General features: G+C 34.9%; 15 pseudogenes; all 15 read right to left on the reverse strand.

Moving 5' to 3' along the window:
- Positions 1-2,172: 2,172 nt before the first annotated feature.
- Positions 2,173-2,290, reverse strand: LOC120142548 (annotated as a pseudogene).
- A 1,900-nt stretch (positions 2,291-4,190) lies between these two features.
- On the reverse strand, positions 4,191-4,308 carry LOC120142530 (annotated as a pseudogene).
- Positions 4,309-4,477: 169 nt separating this feature from the next.
- On the reverse strand, positions 4,478-4,596 carry LOC120142471 (annotated as a pseudogene).
- A 3,750-nt stretch (positions 4,597-8,346) lies between these two features.
- On the reverse strand, positions 8,347-8,464 carry LOC120142545 (annotated as a pseudogene).
- A 168-nt stretch (positions 8,465-8,632) lies between these two features.
- On the reverse strand, positions 8,633-8,751 carry LOC120142583 (annotated as a pseudogene).
- A 676-nt stretch (positions 8,752-9,427) lies between these two features.
- On the reverse strand, positions 9,428-9,546 carry LOC120142574 (annotated as a pseudogene).
- Positions 9,547-9,912: 366 nt separating this feature from the next.
- LOC120142502 lies at positions 9,913-10,031 on the reverse strand (annotated as a pseudogene).
- Positions 10,032-10,322: 291 nt separating this feature from the next.
- Positions 10,323-10,441, reverse strand: LOC120142578 (annotated as a pseudogene).
- A 174-nt stretch (positions 10,442-10,615) lies between these two features.
- Positions 10,616-10,734, reverse strand: LOC120142464 (annotated as a pseudogene).
- A 463-nt stretch (positions 10,735-11,197) lies between these two features.
- Positions 11,198-11,316, reverse strand: LOC120142490 (annotated as a pseudogene).
- Positions 11,317-11,581: 265 nt separating this feature from the next.
- LOC120142572 lies at positions 11,582-11,700 on the reverse strand (annotated as a pseudogene).
- Positions 11,701-12,170: 470 nt separating this feature from the next.
- Positions 12,171-12,289, reverse strand: LOC120142541 (annotated as a pseudogene).
- Positions 12,290-12,456: 167 nt separating this feature from the next.
- On the reverse strand, positions 12,457-12,575 carry LOC120142487 (annotated as a pseudogene).
- Positions 12,576-13,717: 1,142 nt separating this feature from the next.
- Positions 13,718-13,836, reverse strand: LOC120142507 (annotated as a pseudogene).
- A 2,460-nt stretch (positions 13,837-16,296) lies between these two features.
- On the reverse strand, positions 16,297-16,415 carry LOC120142561 (annotated as a pseudogene).
- Positions 16,416-17,073: the final 658 nt, after the last annotated feature.

Consider the following 17,073-nt stretch of genomic DNA (forward strand, 5'->3'; position numbering starts at 1 on the left):
GTACTGATACCCTATTATGGTACCGATACCATTCCTACATTCTGGTAATTATGGTATCTATACCATCCTCTTAGTATCAATACTCCCCACTTTGTATTGATACCACTTGAATCGGTATCGATACTACTCAATGAATTGTACTCATTTTAACTCTATAGTACCGATACTGTTCTATCAGTATCGATACCATTACCCAGCTTTTACATTTTTTAGCCCAAAACTTACCCAAATTTAGTAAAAAAATCCTTATGTTTACCCCCAACAATACTATTAAACTCTTCTCTACTTATCCCTATTAAGTTTCCTTCATTTAGCTTCTTAAAACATCCAAAATCCCTCAAGCTCACTTGAATATAAGAAACACACCATATTTTCTAACTTGTTTTTAAACTCATCCAGTGCTTTTAATCTTTTATTTACTTCATTGACAAATCAAATCTACTAGTAAACATCAATCAACACATATATCATAACATATCATTACAAAACCCATTTCCTTAAATCTCCCATATTTCATAAATCTTTTTGGGTTACTCCTATTTAATCCTTCCTTAAGTCTATATAATAATCAATGCTTCAAAAACCAACCAAAAATGGAAGAAGAAACTATCCAAATAAAACCTCACCTTTACTATGGGGAAAGCTTGTTCCACGGGAAGAAAAAGAAAAGAGAAATAGCTTTTTGGCTAACTTAATTTCCCATTTCCCTTACTTTAATATCTTATTAAAGAAAATGAATTTAAAATTCATTTTCCTTTAAAGGACCAAAATGCCCTATTTATTCATCTATTGATAAAATTTAATCTAACACTATTCCAAATCATTTCCTTATCTTTTACCTTTTATTCAACTAAATCTTCAAATTTCAAGTATGTTCAATACACTGCCTGGCCTAATATTTGGGGTATTACATGATCGGACCCATATTGTCTTGCACCCTTAATTTATTTAAACACTTTTCCATGTAACCATTTTCTTTTGACTAATCCTATAATATTTAATTTTGTGATCCCCGACTGTTTTAAAATCAACAACAACAAAAATTAAGATAAAGTATAAAATATCAAAACAAGAGGGGTGCAACACGAGGACTTCCTAGGATCTCACCCATCCTAGTATTACTCTCGCCCAAGCACGCTTAACTACGGAGTTTTAATAGGATCCAGGGAATTATTATTAGTATAATGACCCCCATCATGTCTTGCGCCTCTTATTTATTTAAATGATTCTCTATGTAACCATTTTCTTTAAACAAATAATTAAAATATTTAATTTTTCGATCGTTGACTCTTTTCCCACTTGTTCCACCCAGAAATATAAAAAATACCAATAATTAAGATAAAGTATAAAAATTCAAAAAAATAATAGGGGTGCAACATGAGGACCAATGGGATTTGGTGCATTAGTACTGGTATGATCGCACCCTTCATGTCTTGCGCCCTTAATTTATTAAAACGCTTCACCATGTAAAAATTTTCTTCCAACTAATCCTTAAATATTTAATTTTACAATCCCCGATTCTTTTCCTGCTCATTGCAACCAACTCTTTAAAAATACACTAATTAAGATAAAGAAATTTTTTTTTTAAAAAATAGGGGTGCAATACGAGAACTTCCCAGGAGTCACCCATCCTTGTACCACTTTCACACAAGAATGCTTGACTACGAAGTTCTGTTAGGATCTATTGCATTAGTGCTGACATGATTGCACCCTTCAAGTTATTCACCCTTAATTTATTTAAACGGTTCTCCATATAACCATTTTCTCCTGACTAACCCATAAAATATTTAATTTTGCGATCCCCGACTCTTTTTCCACTCGTTCCACCCAGGATCTTTAAAAAACATAAAAATTAAGATAAAGTACAAAATTTGAAAAAAGAGATGTGTAACATGATAATTTTCTAGGAGGTCACACATCATTGTACTACTCTCGCCCAAACATGCTCGACTATAGAGTTCTGATAGGATCCGTGCATTAGTGCTGGTATGATCTTTCATGTCTTGCTCCCTTAATTTAATATAATGATTCTCCAAGGAACCTTATTCTTCTGACTAATACTTAAATCATTTAAGTTTACGATCCTCAACCCTCTTCCCACTTATTCCACCCCATCTCCTTTTTAAAAAAATACATAAAAAATTAAGATAAAGTATAAAATTTTAAAAAAGAAGGGTACACAGGAGAATTTCCCAAGAGTTCATCCATCCTTGTACTACTCTCTCCCAAGCACGCTTGACTACGAAGTTCTAATGGGATCTGTTGCAGTAGTGCTGGTATGATCGCACCATCATGTCTTGCGCCCTTATTTTATTTACACTATTCTTGATAACTCCATAAAAAGGTCATATTTGGGACCTTTTCACTTAAGTTATTGACTGTCTAAGAGCTCATATAGGATCATATAGATGAATTTTGGAGCATATAGTTGCATGTGGTGGAATTCTATTTGCCGAGGCATTTTATTTTGTAATCAGTATTGCTTTATGGGGAAGATGTTTTGTTTTGATGGTGTGTAGGATTTGGGAGCAAGGATAAGGAAAAGGGAATTGCCATGAAATGATGAGACTACTGAGCAAAATGCGATTGCCATTACATTTCGGACAACATTTCTGGGCAGAAAAAATAAAAGAAGATATTTTTAGTAAGAGTCAGCTGTCAATGACTATACGTGATTTCTACAATCACCCATATATAAGGGGCCTATTACCACTTATGCACCATCTTTCACATAAAAGAAATGAACTTTAGGGTGCTACGGTAATTTTAAAGCAAAACCCAAGGTTCATTCTCTCCCTATAAATAGAAGATGAAGCCACAATTAAAAAACACACTTTGAAACTTTAAGACAGTCGTCAAGAGCCTAAAAAGTTGGATAAAAAGATTTATTTTTTTCGTCAATTGTTTTTTCCGAGGCATTCCTCCACTGACAAGCTAGAGGGAGTGGCGAACTAGGCGTCCGAAAGAAGCTAGATCGCTGGGATAGTTTGTGGTGGCCGAGGGAAGCTCCGGTAGTGTACGTCGAAGGCTTTTCCTCCTTTCCTTTGCTCTTTTTTTTCATTATTTATCATTTGGGTTGTAAGGAACGTACTAACTTGCTTTTTGCTTGCTAATTTCGAACCCTACCATGAACTAAACTTACTTGGTGGGAGTTTATTTTGGATATTTAAATTTTACTTTAATAATTGGTTATTTTTGTATGTTATTCTCTATTTTGTTTATGGAATTTAATTCCTTAAGGTTGTACGAGCTATGAGAGTAGCCATTCCTTAGAAGATTACTTAGTGTTCGATAGAATGTCTAAGTAGCACATCCTTAGTGTTCGAGATAAACTAGAGAGGAATCACATAAGTAAGGGGTTCTAGATAGTAACTACGCCTAATCCACCTTAGAGATAAGGCTAGGATTTCATTCGACTAAAAGGAGTTATGCATGAACTATTGGTTAGATGTTAATGCTGTCGTAAAAGGGTATTGCCGAGATATATCCTATTATCTGACCAATAAAATCACTGTAGGGGTTAACGCCAACCGGTTTGCCAAGACATCTTCAATCTATCGATTCCCTTAACTAGAGATAGCATAGGGCACCCTTAATAACTATGTCGGGTAGATAAGACATAGAAGTAAGACCATTCTGAGAAGTAGACTTAAATTTCCTAAGTGACTCCTATCATTCATTCCCATAGTAGCTTGTCGTGTGAGGAGTCTAAAGTTCTTATCATCAAATCCAGTATTTACAATTTATTTTGCCTTAATATTTTCATTTGTTTGCACTCAGCACAATTCAATTTGCCATAACATCTCAATTTACTACCATATTACCATCAGACAATTTCCACAACATCTATTCATTTTGCCAAAACATTTTTATTTGCAAATAACATCACTAACTTTACTTAGGTGACATAGTAAAGCGTTTTGATTGAACTTATCAATTTCCTCCAATCCCTGTGGAGACGATACTCACTCATCAATGTATTACTTGTTTGATTATGTATACTTGCACATATAACCACACCCATATTTAGTACTCACAAACAATAGAAAATTTTCCATGTAAACATTTTATTTTAACTAATTCTTCAAATTTGTAATTTTGCGATCCCTATCTCGTTTCCCACTCATTTCACCCTAACATTTTAAAAAATACCAAAAATTCAGATAAATTATAAAAATTTTAAAAAAATAGGGTTGCAACACAAGGACTTCCTTGAGATAACCCATCATAGTACTACCCTCGCCTAAGCAGGCTTGATTGCGGAGTTCTAATGGGATCCGGTGCATCAGTATTGGTATGATTTCACCCTTCATGTATTATGCCCTTAATTTATTTAAACACTTCTCCATGTAACCATTTTTTTACTAATCCATAAATATTTAATTTTGCACTCCCCTTTCTTTTAACACTCATTCCATTTAGCATTTAAAAAATATCAAATTTTAAGATGAAGTATAAAATTTCAAAAAAAAAAATAGGGGTGCAACACGAGAACTTCTCGGGAAGTCACCTATCCTTGTACCACTCTCGCACAAGAATGCTTGACTGTGGAGTTCTGATGGGATCCATTGCATTAGTGTTGGCATGAGCGCAACCTTCATGTTTTACGCCCTTAATTTATATAAATGCTTCTACATGGAACCATTTTCTTCTGACTAATACTTAAAATATTTAATTTTTTGATTCCCAGCTCTTTCACTACTCATTCCACCCAGGCACTTAGAAAAACAACACCAAAAATTATGATAAAGTATAAAATTTTGAAAAAAAGGGTACAACATGATAATTTTCCGGGACGTCACCCATTCTTGTACTACTATTTCCAAAGCATGTTTGACTATGGAGTTCTGATGGGATCTAGTGCATTAGTATTGGTATGATCCCACCTTTCATGACTTGCTCCCTTAATTTATTTAAATGCTTCTCGATTAACCATTTTCTTTCGAATGCTCCTAAAATATTGAATTTTGTGATGCTCGGGTCTTGTCCTGCTCGTTTTACCCCGTATCTTTTCAAAAACCAAAATTTAAAATAAATTATAAAATTTTTAAAAAAGAGAGATGTTACACGAGGACTTCTCGGGAGGTCACCCATCATTGTATTACTCCCGCCAAAGCATCCTTTATTATGGAGTTTTGATTGGATTCGATGCATTAGTGATGGTATGATCGTAACCTTCCTCTTGCACTCTTAATTTATTTAAATGATATTCCATGTACCCATTTTCTTCCTTCTAATCCTTTAAATATTTAATTTTGTGTCCCTGACTCTTTATCCTCTCGTTTCACCCAGACTCTTAAAAAAACAACTCCAAAAATTAAGATAAGTATAAAATTTTGAAAAAAAAAACTGATGTAACACGAGGACTTCCTAGGAGGTCAATCATTCTACTACTACGCTCGCCCAATCATGCTTCACTGCGGAGTTATAATGGGATTCGTTGCATTAGTTATGATATGATCACACCCATCATGTCTTGCTCCCTTAATTAATTTAAATTATTCTCTTTGTAACCATTTTTCAGACTAATCCTTAAAATATTTAATTTTGCGACCCTAGCTCTTTTCCCGCTCATTCTAACCGATTGTTTAAAAATAATACTAAAAATTAAGATAGTGTATAAAATTTCAAAAAAAGTGATGTGCAACACAAGGACTTCCCAGTTAGTTACTGTTCCTAGTACTACTCTCGCCCAAACACGCTTGACTGTGGAGTTTAGATGGGATATGGTGTATTACTGTCGTTATGATGGCACCCATCATGTCTTGGTCTATTAGTTTATTTAAATGCTTCTCCATGTAACCATTTTCATCTGACTAATCCTTAAAATAAATAATTTTATGATCCCTGACTCTTTTCTCCCTCGGTCTACACAAGCTCTTTATAAAAACACCAAAAATTAAGAAAAAGTAAAACAATTCTAAGAAGGAGTGTTGCAACATGAGGACTTCCCAGGAGTTCACCAATCATTGCACAACTCTTGTCAAAGCACACCTAGCTACAGAGTTTTGATGGTATCCGGTGCATTAGTGCTTGTATGATAGCACGCATCATGACTATCGCCATTAATTTAATTACACGCTTCTACATGAAACCATTTTCTTCCTACTAATCCTTAAAATATTTAATTTTACATTCCCTAGCTCATTTCCCACTCGTTCCACCACGACTTTATTAAAAAAGCAACACCAAAAATAAAGATAAATTATAAAATTTTGAAAAAAATGGTACTACACGGGGACATCAGGAATTACGCCCTTAATTTATTTAACTATTTTTTTACTACTAATCCTTAAAATATTTAATTTTGCGATCCCCGACTCTTTTCCCGCTCCCTGACTATTAAAAAAGTAACACAAAACACTAATATAAAGTATAAAATTTCAAAAAAAGAGGGAGTCCAACACAAGGACTTCCCAGGAGGTCACCCATCCTAGTTTTACTCTCGCCCAAGCACGCTTGACATCGGTGTTCTGATAGGATCTGGTGCATTAGTTCTAGTATTATGTCACTCATCATGTCTTACACCCTTAATTTATTTAAGTGCTTCTCCATATAATCAACTTCTCTAAACTAATCCTTAAAATATTTAATTTTACAATCCCAATCTCTCTTCCCACTCGTCCCACATTGGTACAACACAAGTATAAAATAATTGAGATAAAATATAAAATTTAAAAAAAAAAACCGTGAGTGCAACACGAGTACATCCCAGGAGGTCACCCATCCTAGTACTACTCTCGCCCATGCACGCTAATTATAGAGTTCTGGTGCATTAGTACTACATACGCCCTTTATTTATTTAAACACTTCTCCATAGAGCCATTTTCTGCCAACTAATCCTTAAAATATTTAATTTTGCGATCTTTGACTCTTTTCTCGCTCTTTCCACCCCAAATCTTTAAAAAACCAAAAATTCAGATAAAGAATAAAATTTTGAAAAAAAAAGGATACAACACAAGGATTTCCAAGGAGCTCACCCATTCTAGTATTACTATCGCCCTTATTTTATTTAAATGCTTCTCCATGTAACCACTTTATTCCGACTAATCCCTAAAATATTTAATTTTGTGATCTCTATCTATTTTCTTGATCGTTCCACCCTTACTCTTTTTAAAAAAAAGAACAACATAAAAAATTAAGATAAAGTATAAAATATAAAAAAAGAGGCGTGCAACATGAGGACTTCCCAGTACGTCACCCATCCTAGTTCTACTCTCGCCCAAGAATGCTTACCTGCGGAATCTTGATGTGATTCGGTGCATTAGTGTTGGTATTATCACACCAATAATGTCTTGCGTCTTTAATTTATTTAAATGATTCTCCATATAACTATTTTCTTCCAACTAATCCTTAAAATTTTTAATTTTGTGATCCCCAGCTCTTTTCCTGCTCGTTCCACCCCAACTCTTTTAAAAAACAACACAAAAAATTAAGATAAAGTGTACAATTTTGAGAAAAGAGGTGTGAAACATGAGAACTTCTCCGGAGGTCATCCTTCCTAATATTACACCCGCCCAAGCATGCTTAACTGTGGAATTTTGATGGGATCCGACGCATTTGTTCTGTTATTATCGCACCAATAATGTTTTGTGCCCTTAATTTATTTAAATGTTTCTCCATTTAACCATTTTCTTCGAACTAATCAAAAAAATATATAATTTTGTGATCTTTGGTTCTTTTCCTGCTCGTTCCACCCTAACTCTTGTTAAAAAACAACACCAAGAGTAAAGATAAAGTATAATTTTTTTAAAAAAAAAGAGTAGTGAATCAGAAGGACTTCTGAGGAGGTCACCCATCCTAGTACAACATTCGCCGAAGCATTTTTGACTGCGAAATTTTGATGGGATTCGATGTAGTAGTGCCAGTATGATCACACCCAACATGTCTTGCACTCTTAATTTATTTAAACGCTTCCCCGTGTAACTATTTTCTTCCAACTAATCCTTAAAATATTTATTTTTATGATCCTTGCTCTTTTCCCACTCGTTCCACCCAGGATCTTTTGAAAAACCAAATATTAAGATAAAGTATATTTTAAAAAAAAAAAGTAGTACAACATGAGGACTTCCCAAGAGGTCAACATCCTAGTACCACTTTCGCCAAGGCACGCTTAATTGCGTTGTTCTGAGGAGATCCGATGCATTGCTACTTGTATAATCACATCCATCATGTGCTGTGCCCTTAATTTATCTAAATGCTTCTCTATGTAATCATTTTTGGACTAATCCTTAAAATATTTAATTTTCTAATCCCCAACTATTTTCCCGCTTGTTCCACCCCGACTCTTTCAAAAGATAAAAACAACACCAAAAATAACGATAAAGTATAAAATTTTGGAAAAAAGGGCTACAATACGAGAACTTCCCAGGTAGCACCCATCCTAGTACGACTCTCGCCAAAGCAAGCTTAACAGCGAAGCTCTGATGGGATCTGGTGCATTACTGCTGTTACAATCGTACCCATAATGTCTTTCCTTTATTTAAACTCTTCTACATGTAACCATTTTCTTCGACTAATCCTTAAAATAGTTAATTTTAAGATCCCGAATCTTTTCCCGCTCATTCCACCAAGGATCTTTTAAAAAACAACACCAAAAATTAAGATAAAGTATAAAATTTTGAAAAAAAGGGGGATACAACACGAGGACTTCCCTGGAGGTCACCAATTCTAGTACTACTCTCACCCAAGCACACTTAACTGCACAGTTCTAATGGGATAAGGTGCATTAGTGCTAGTATGATGGCACCCATAATATCTTGTGCCCTTAATTTATTTAAGTGTTTCTCCTTATAACCATTTTCTTCCGACTATACCTTAAAATATTTAATTTTCTGATTCTCGTCTATTTTCCCACTTGTTCCACCCCATCTCTTTAAAAAAAGAATAAAATATAAAATATAAAATTTGGAACAAATATGAGTGGAACACGAGTACATCACAAGAGGTCACCAATCCTAGTACTACTCTCGCCCAAGCACACTTAATTACAAAGATCTAATAGGATCTGGTTCATTAGTGTTGCATTGATTCCACCCATCATGTCTTGCGCGCTTATTTTATTTAAACGCTTCTCTATGTAACCATTTTCTAACAACTATTCCTCAAAATATAAAATTTTATAATCCCCGACTCTTTTTTGCTCGTTCCACCCCGACACTTTCAATAAAAACACCAAATTAAGACAAATTATAAAATTTTGAAAAAAAGAGGGGTGCAACACAAGGACTTCAAAGGAGGTCACCAATTCTAGTACTAGCTTTTTCCTTAATTTATTTAAATGCTTCCCCATGTAACCATTTTCATCCAACTAATCCTTAAAATATTTAATTTTGTGATCGTCGGCTCTTTTTCTGCTTGCTCCACCCCGGTTCTTTTAAAAAAGAACAAAATCAAAAATTAAGATAGAGTATAAAATATTGAAAATGGGGTGCAACACGAGGACTTCCCGGGAGGTCACCCTTCCTACTACTACTCTCGCCCAGGCACACTTAACTGTGGAGTTTTGATAGGATCCGGTGCAATAGTGTTTGTATGATCGCACCCATAATGTTCTGTGCCTTTAATTTATTTAAATGATTCTCCATGTAACCATTTTATTCCACTAATCCTTAAATATTTAATTTTTCCATCCTCTACTCTTTCCCCACTCGTTCAACCCCTACTCTTTAAAAAAGAAAAAAACAACATCAAAAATTAAGATGAAGTATAAAATTTCAAGAAAATAGGGGTCCAACAAGAGGACTTCCAGGAAAGTCACCCTCCATACTACTCCTGCCTAAACAAGCTTAACTGCGGCGTTTTGATGGGATCTGATGCATTAGTTATAGGATTATCGCACTTATCCCACTCGTTCCCCCTTGGCTCTTTTAAAGAAAAAAATTAAGATAAATTATAAAATTTCATAATCGAGGGATATATCATGAGGACTTCCAATGAGGTCACCCATCCTAGTACTACTCTCACCCAAGCACGCTTGCCTGTGGAATTCTGATGGGATTCTGTGCATTAGTGTTGATATGATGACACCCATAATGTCTAGCACCTTTAGGGAGGTCGCCATCCTAGTACTACTCTCACCCGAGCACGCTTCACTACAGAGTTCTAATTGGATCTAGTACATTAGTACTGGTATGATCGCACCCATTATGTTTTGCAACCTTAATTTATTTAAACACTTTTCCACGTAACCATTTTCTTCCGACTAATCCTTCAAGTATTTAATTTTGTGATCCATGGCACTCTTCTCACCCGTACCAACCGGACTCTTTAAAAAAAATGATACCAAAAATTAAGATTAAGTATAAAATTTTGATAAAAGAAGGGTGCAACACGAGGACTTCCCAGAAGGTCACCCATCGTAGTACTACGCTCGTCCAAGCACTTTTAACAATGAAGTTCGTATGGGATCTGGTGCATTAATTCTGGTATGATCGTACCCATCATGCCTTGCTTTCTTAATTTATTTAAATAATTCTCCATCTAAGCATTTTCTTCTGACTAATTCTTAAAATATTTAATTTTGAGATACCTGACTCTTTTCCCACTCTCCACCCCGGTTCCTTAAAAAAACAACGCCCAAAATTAAGATAAAGTGTAAAATTTCAAATAATAAAGGGTGCAATAGGTGGAATTCCCAAGAGGTCACCCATCATTGTACTACGCTCGTCCAAGCACGCTTACCTATGAAGTTCTGATGAGATCCGATTCATTCGTGGTGGTATGATCACACCCACCATGTCTTGCACCCTTAATTTATTTAAACGCTTCTCCATGTAACCATTTTCTTCCTCCTAATCTTTAAATGTTTAATTTTGCGATCATCGGCTCATTTCCTACTCTTTCTACCCCAGCTCTTCTAAAAAAACAACACCAAAAAGTAAGATGAAGTAAAAAATTTTAAAAAATGAGGGGTACAACACGAGTACTTCCTAGGTGGTCCCCACTCTAATATTACTCTCATCGAAGCAAGCTTGACTGCAAAGTTTAGCTAAGATCCAGTGCATTAGTGCTGGTATGATCGCTCCTATAATGCCTTGCGCCCTTAATTTATTTAAACACTTCTCCTTGTAACCATTTTCTTTAGGCTAATCCTTAAAATATTTAATTTTGTGATCCTTGACTCTTTTCTCGCTGGTTCCACCCAGCTTTTAAAATAACCAAAATTTAAGATAAACTATAAAATTCTTAAATAAGAGGGGTGTAACACGAGGACTTTCGAGGAGTTCACTCATCCTACTACTACGCTCACCTAAGCACGCTTAACTATGAAATTTTGATGGAATCAAGTGCATTAGTGCTGGTATGATCGCACCCATCATGTCTTGCGCCCAATTTATTTCAATGCTTAATTGGGAAGTTCAATTGGGATCTTCTGCACTAGTGCTGATATGATCGCACACATCATGCTTTCCTTTTATTTATTTAAACTTTTCTCCACATAATTATTTTCTTCCAACTAATGCTTAAAATATTTAAATTTGTTACCCGCGACATTTTTTCCGGCCGTTCCACCTGGTTCATTATATTCAAAAAAAATAACACCAAAAAATAAGATAAAGAATAAAATTTTGAAAAAAGAGGGGTGCAACACGAGGACTTCCCCGGAGGTCACCTATCCTAGTACTACTCTCTCCCAAGCAATCTTAATATTGGAGTTCAAATGGGATCTGATGTATTACTACTGGTATGATCGCACCCATCATGTCTTGTACCCTTAATCTATTTAAAAGCTTCTCCATGTAACCATTTTATTCCGACTAATCCTTAAAATATTTGATTTTACGATCCCCGACGCTTTTCCAGCTCATTTCACCCCGTTTCTTTATAAAAGGAAATAACACCTAAAAATAAGATAAAGAATAAAATTTTGACAAAAGAGGGATGTAACAAGAGGAATTTCGAGGAGTTAACCCATCCTAGTACTACGCTCACCCAAGCACGCTTAACTACGGAATTTTGATGGGATCCTTTGTATTAGTGCTGATATGATTGCACCAAGCATGTCTTGCGGCCAATTTAATTTAGCATTTCTCCATATAATCATTTTCTTCAAACTTATCCTTAAAATATTAATTTTTGCGATCCTTGACTCTATTCTTGCTTATTCCACCCCTGCCCTTAAAAAACAATACCAAAAATTAAGATAAAAATATAAAATTTCAAAAAAAAGGGTACAACACGAGGACTTCCTACGAGGTCACCCATCCTAGTAATACTCTCACCCAATAACGCTTAATTCCGGAGTTCTAATGGGATCATGTGCACTAGTGTTGATATGATCGTAGACAACATGTTTTTCCTGAATTTATTTAAACGCTTCTACATGTAACTATTTTATTCCAACTAAGCCTTAAAATATTTAATTTTACAATCCTCGTCTCTTTTCCCGTTCGTTTCACCCTGCTCTTTTAAAAAACCAAAAATTAAGATAAAGTATAAAATTTTGGAAAATGAGGGGTACAACACGAGGACTTCCCCTGAGGTCACCTATCCTAGTATTACTCTCACCCAAGCACGCTTAATATCGGAGTTATAATGGGATCCGGTCCATTACTAATGGTATGATCGCACCCACCATGTCTTTCACCCTAAATTTATTTGAACGGTTATCCATGTAACCATTTTCTTTTGAGTAATCCCTAAAATATTTAAGTTTTCGACCCTCGACTCTTTTCCCGCTCATTCCACCCTGACTGTTTAAAAAAACAAAAATCAAGATAAAGTATCAAAATTTAAAAAAGAAGGGTACATCACGAGGACTTTCCAAGACGGGTGCATTATTGGTGGTATGATTGCACCATTTATGTCTTGCACTCTTAATTTATTTAAACACTTCTCCATGTAACCCTTTTCTTCAGACTAATCCTTAAAATACTGATCTCGTCTATGCATGCTTAACTGCAGGTTTATGATTGGATTTAGTGCATTAGTGCTGGTATGATCGGACCAATCATGTCTTGCGCGCTTGATTTATTTAAACACTTCTCTATATAACCATTTTCTTTTGACAAATCCTTAAAATATTTATTTTTGGATCCCCGGTGCTTTTCCCTCTCATTCCATCCAAACTCTGTAAAAACATCAAAATTTAAAATAAAGTATAAAATTTCAAAAAAAGGGGTACAACATGAAGACATCCTAGGAGGTCACCCACCTTAGTACTACTCTCAACCAAGCACGCTTAACTACGGAGTTCAACCAATATGTCTTGCGCCCCTAATTTATTTAAAAACTTCTCCATGTAACCATTTTCCTCTGACTAATCTTTAATTTTGCAATCTCTAGATCTTTAAAAAAAAACTAGTACTACTCTCGCCCAAGCACGCTTAACTACAAAGTTACGGTGCATTAGAGTTGGTATGATCGCACCCATAAAAAAACAATACCAAAAATTAAGATAAATTATAAAATTTTGAAAAAGAAGGGATGCAACAAGAGGAATTCCCATGAGTTCACCCCTCCTAGTACTACGCTCGCCAAAGAACATTTAACTACGGAATTTTGATGGTATTCAGTCCAGTAGTGCTGGTATGATTACACTCATCATGTCTTTGACCCAATTTATTTAAGCGTTTCTTGATATAACCATTTTCTTTAGACTAATCATTAAAATATTTAATTTTGCAATCCCAACACTTTTTCCACTTGTTCCACCCTTTCCTTAAAAAACACCAAAATTTAAGATAAAAGTATAAAATTTCAAAAACAAAAAAAAATGGTGCAACACGAGGACTTCCTAGAAGGTCACCCATCCTAGTAGTACTCTCGTCCAAGCACGCTTAATTACATAGTTCTAATGGGATCATGTGCACTAGTGCTGATATGATCGTACATATAATGTTTTACCTTCATTTATTTAAATGCTTCTCCATTTAACTATTTTTTTCTGACTCGTACCACCTGACTCTTTTAAAAAACCAAAAATTAAGATAAAGTATAATTTTTTTTAAAAAAAAAGAGGGGTGCAACACAAGGACTTCCTCGAAGGTCACCTATCCTAGTACTACTCTCGTCCACGCACGCTTAATATCGGAGTTCTAATGGGAAACGATCCATTACTACTAGTATGATCGTATCAACCATGTCTTGCGCCCTTAATTTATTTAAACGCTTCTCCGTGTAACCATTTTCTTCCGACTAATCCTTAAAATATTTAATTTTTCAATCCTCGCCTCTTTCCCCACTCTTTCCACCCCGGTTCTTTAAGAAAAACACCAAAAATTAAGATAAAGTATCAAATTTTGGAAAAATAGGGGTACAACATGAGGACTTTACAGGAGGTCACACATCCTAGTACTACGATGACCCAAGCACACTTAACTACGAAATTTTGATGGGATCCAGTGGATTAGTGTTGGTATGATTGCACCAATCATGTCTTGCGCCCTTAATTTATTTAAACGATTGTCCATGTACCATTTTCTTCAGATTAATCCTTAAAATATTTAATTTACGATCCCCAACTCTTTTCCCACTCGTTCCACCCCGATTTGTTTAAGAAAAACAACACTAAAAATGAAGATAATGTATAAAATTTTGAAAAAAGAGGTGTGCAACATGAGGAATTCCCGAAGGTCACCTATCCTAGTACTAGTCTCGTCCAAGTACTCTTAGCTTCAGATTTCTGATGGGATCCTATGCATTAGTGCTATTATGATCGCGCCGATCATGTTTTGCACCCTTAATTTATTTAAACACTTCTCCATGTAACCATTTTCTTCCAACTAGTCCTTGAAATATTTAATTTTGTGATATCCATAAAAAAAGACAACAAAAATTAGGATAAAGTATAAATTTTCCAAAAAAAAAGAGGTGTGCAACACGAAGATTTCCCGAGAAGTCACCCATCTTAATACCACTCTCATCGAATGACTCTTAACTTTAGGGTTATGATTGATGACCGGACCCATCATGTCTTTCATATTTAATTTTTTTAAATGCTCATCTATGTAACCATTTTCTTCTGACTAATCCTTAAAATATCTAATTTTGTGATTATGACTATATTCATGCTCAATCCACCTTGAGTCATTTAAAAAAAACAACACAAAAAAATAAGATAAAGTATAACATTTTGATAGAAGAGTGGTGTAACACAAAGACTTCCTAGGAGGTCACCCATCCTAGTACTATTCACTCCTAAGAACACTTAAAAGTGGACTTCTAATCGAATCCTATGCATTAGTGCTGGAATGAAAACACACATCATTTTTATGTGCCCTTAATTTGTTTAAACGCTTCTCCATGTAATCATTTTCTTCCGACTTATCCTTAAAATATTTAAATTTGTGATCTGACACTTTTTTCAATCGTTGCACTCCGACTCTTTAAAAAACAATATGAAATTTTAGGATAAAGTATAAATTTTTGAGAAAAAAAAAGAAGGCTATAACAAGACGACTTCCCAGTATGTCACCCATCCTAGTACTACTCTAGCCTAAGCAAGCTTCATTGTGAACTTATATTAGGATCTAGTGCATTAGTGCTGGTATGATAGAACCCATCAACCTTTAATTTATTTAAACGCTTCTCCATGTAATCATTTTCTTTAGGCTAATCCTTAAAATATTTAAATTTGTGATCCCCGACTCTTTCCCCGCTGGTTCCACCCAATTTTAAAAAAAACAACACCAAAAATTAAGATAAAGTATAATTTTTTTTTAAAAAAAAGACGGGGGCAACACGAGGACATCCGAGGAGCTAACCCATCCTAGTACTGCGCTCACCCAATAACGCTTAACTGCGGAATTATAGTGGGATCCAGCGTATTAGTGCTAGTTTGATTGTACCTATCATGTCTTGCATCTGATTTGTTGAAACGCTTCTCCATGTATCCAATTTCTTCAGACTAATCCTTAAAATATTTAATTTTGTGATTCCTAGATCTTTTCCCACTTTTTCCACCCTTGCTTAAAAAAACAACACCAAAAATTAAGAAAAGTATTTAATTTTGTGATTGCCCCCTCTTTAAAAAAAGAACACCAAAAATATTTAAAAAAAAGGGGTACAACTCGAGGACTTCCCTTAAGGTCACCCATCATATTACTACTCTCGCCCAGGCACGCTTAATTGCGGAGTTCTGATGGGATTTGATGCTTTACTATTGGTATGATTTCATCCACCATGACTTGTCCCTTAATTTATTTAAATGCTTCTTCATGTAACAATTTTCTTCATACTAATCCTTAAAATATTTAATTTTACGATCCCGACTCTTTTCGCGCACGTTCCACCTCGACTCTTTTAGAAAAACCACACAAAAAATTAAGATAAAATATAATATTTCGTAAAAGGGGGGTGCAACACGAGGACTTTCCCGAAAGCCACCCATACTAATATTACTCTCCCCCAAGCACGCTTAATTACGGAGTTTTGATGGGATCCTGTGTATTATTATTGGTATGATTGCACCCATAATATCTTGCACCCTTAATTTATTTAAATGCTTCTCCATGTAACCATTTTCTTCCGACTAATCCTTAAAATTTTTAATTTTGTGATCCCCACAATTTTTCCCGCTCGTTCCACCCGACTCTTTTTAAAAAACAGCACCTAAAATTAAGATAAAGTATAAAATTTCAAAAAACAAGTGAAACATGAGGACTTCCCCATAGGTCACCTATTCTAGTACAGCGTTTGCCCTATCACACTTCACTGTGGATTTCTAATGGGATCCAATGTATTAGTGATGGTATGATCCCACAAATCATGTCCTACGCCCTTAATTTAATTAAAGGCTTCTACATGTAACCATTATCTTCCGACTAATCCTTAAAATATTTAATTTTACGATCCCCGACTATTATTTCCGCTCATTTCATTTGGCTTTTTTTTCCAAAAAAACAACAACAAAATTAAGATAAAGTATAAAATTTTGAAAAAAGAGGAATGCAACAGGAGGACTTCCCCGGAAGTCACACATCCAATTATTATTCTGGCTCAAGCACACTTAATTGCGTAGTTCTGATGGGATCCAATGCATTACTACTTGTATGATAGCATCCATCATGTCTCGCGCCCTTAATTTATTTAAATGCTCCCAAATGTAACCATTTTCTTTAGACTAATCCT

Source organism: Hibiscus syriacus, unplaced genomic scaffold, assembly GCF_006381635.1.
Source record: "Hibiscus syriacus cultivar Baekdansim isolate YM2019G1 unplaced genomic scaffold, ASM638163v2 tig00110830_pilon, whole genome shotgun sequence".
Lineage (NCBI taxonomy): Eukaryota > Viridiplantae > Streptophyta > Magnoliopsida > Malvales > Malvaceae > Hibiscus > Hibiscus syriacus.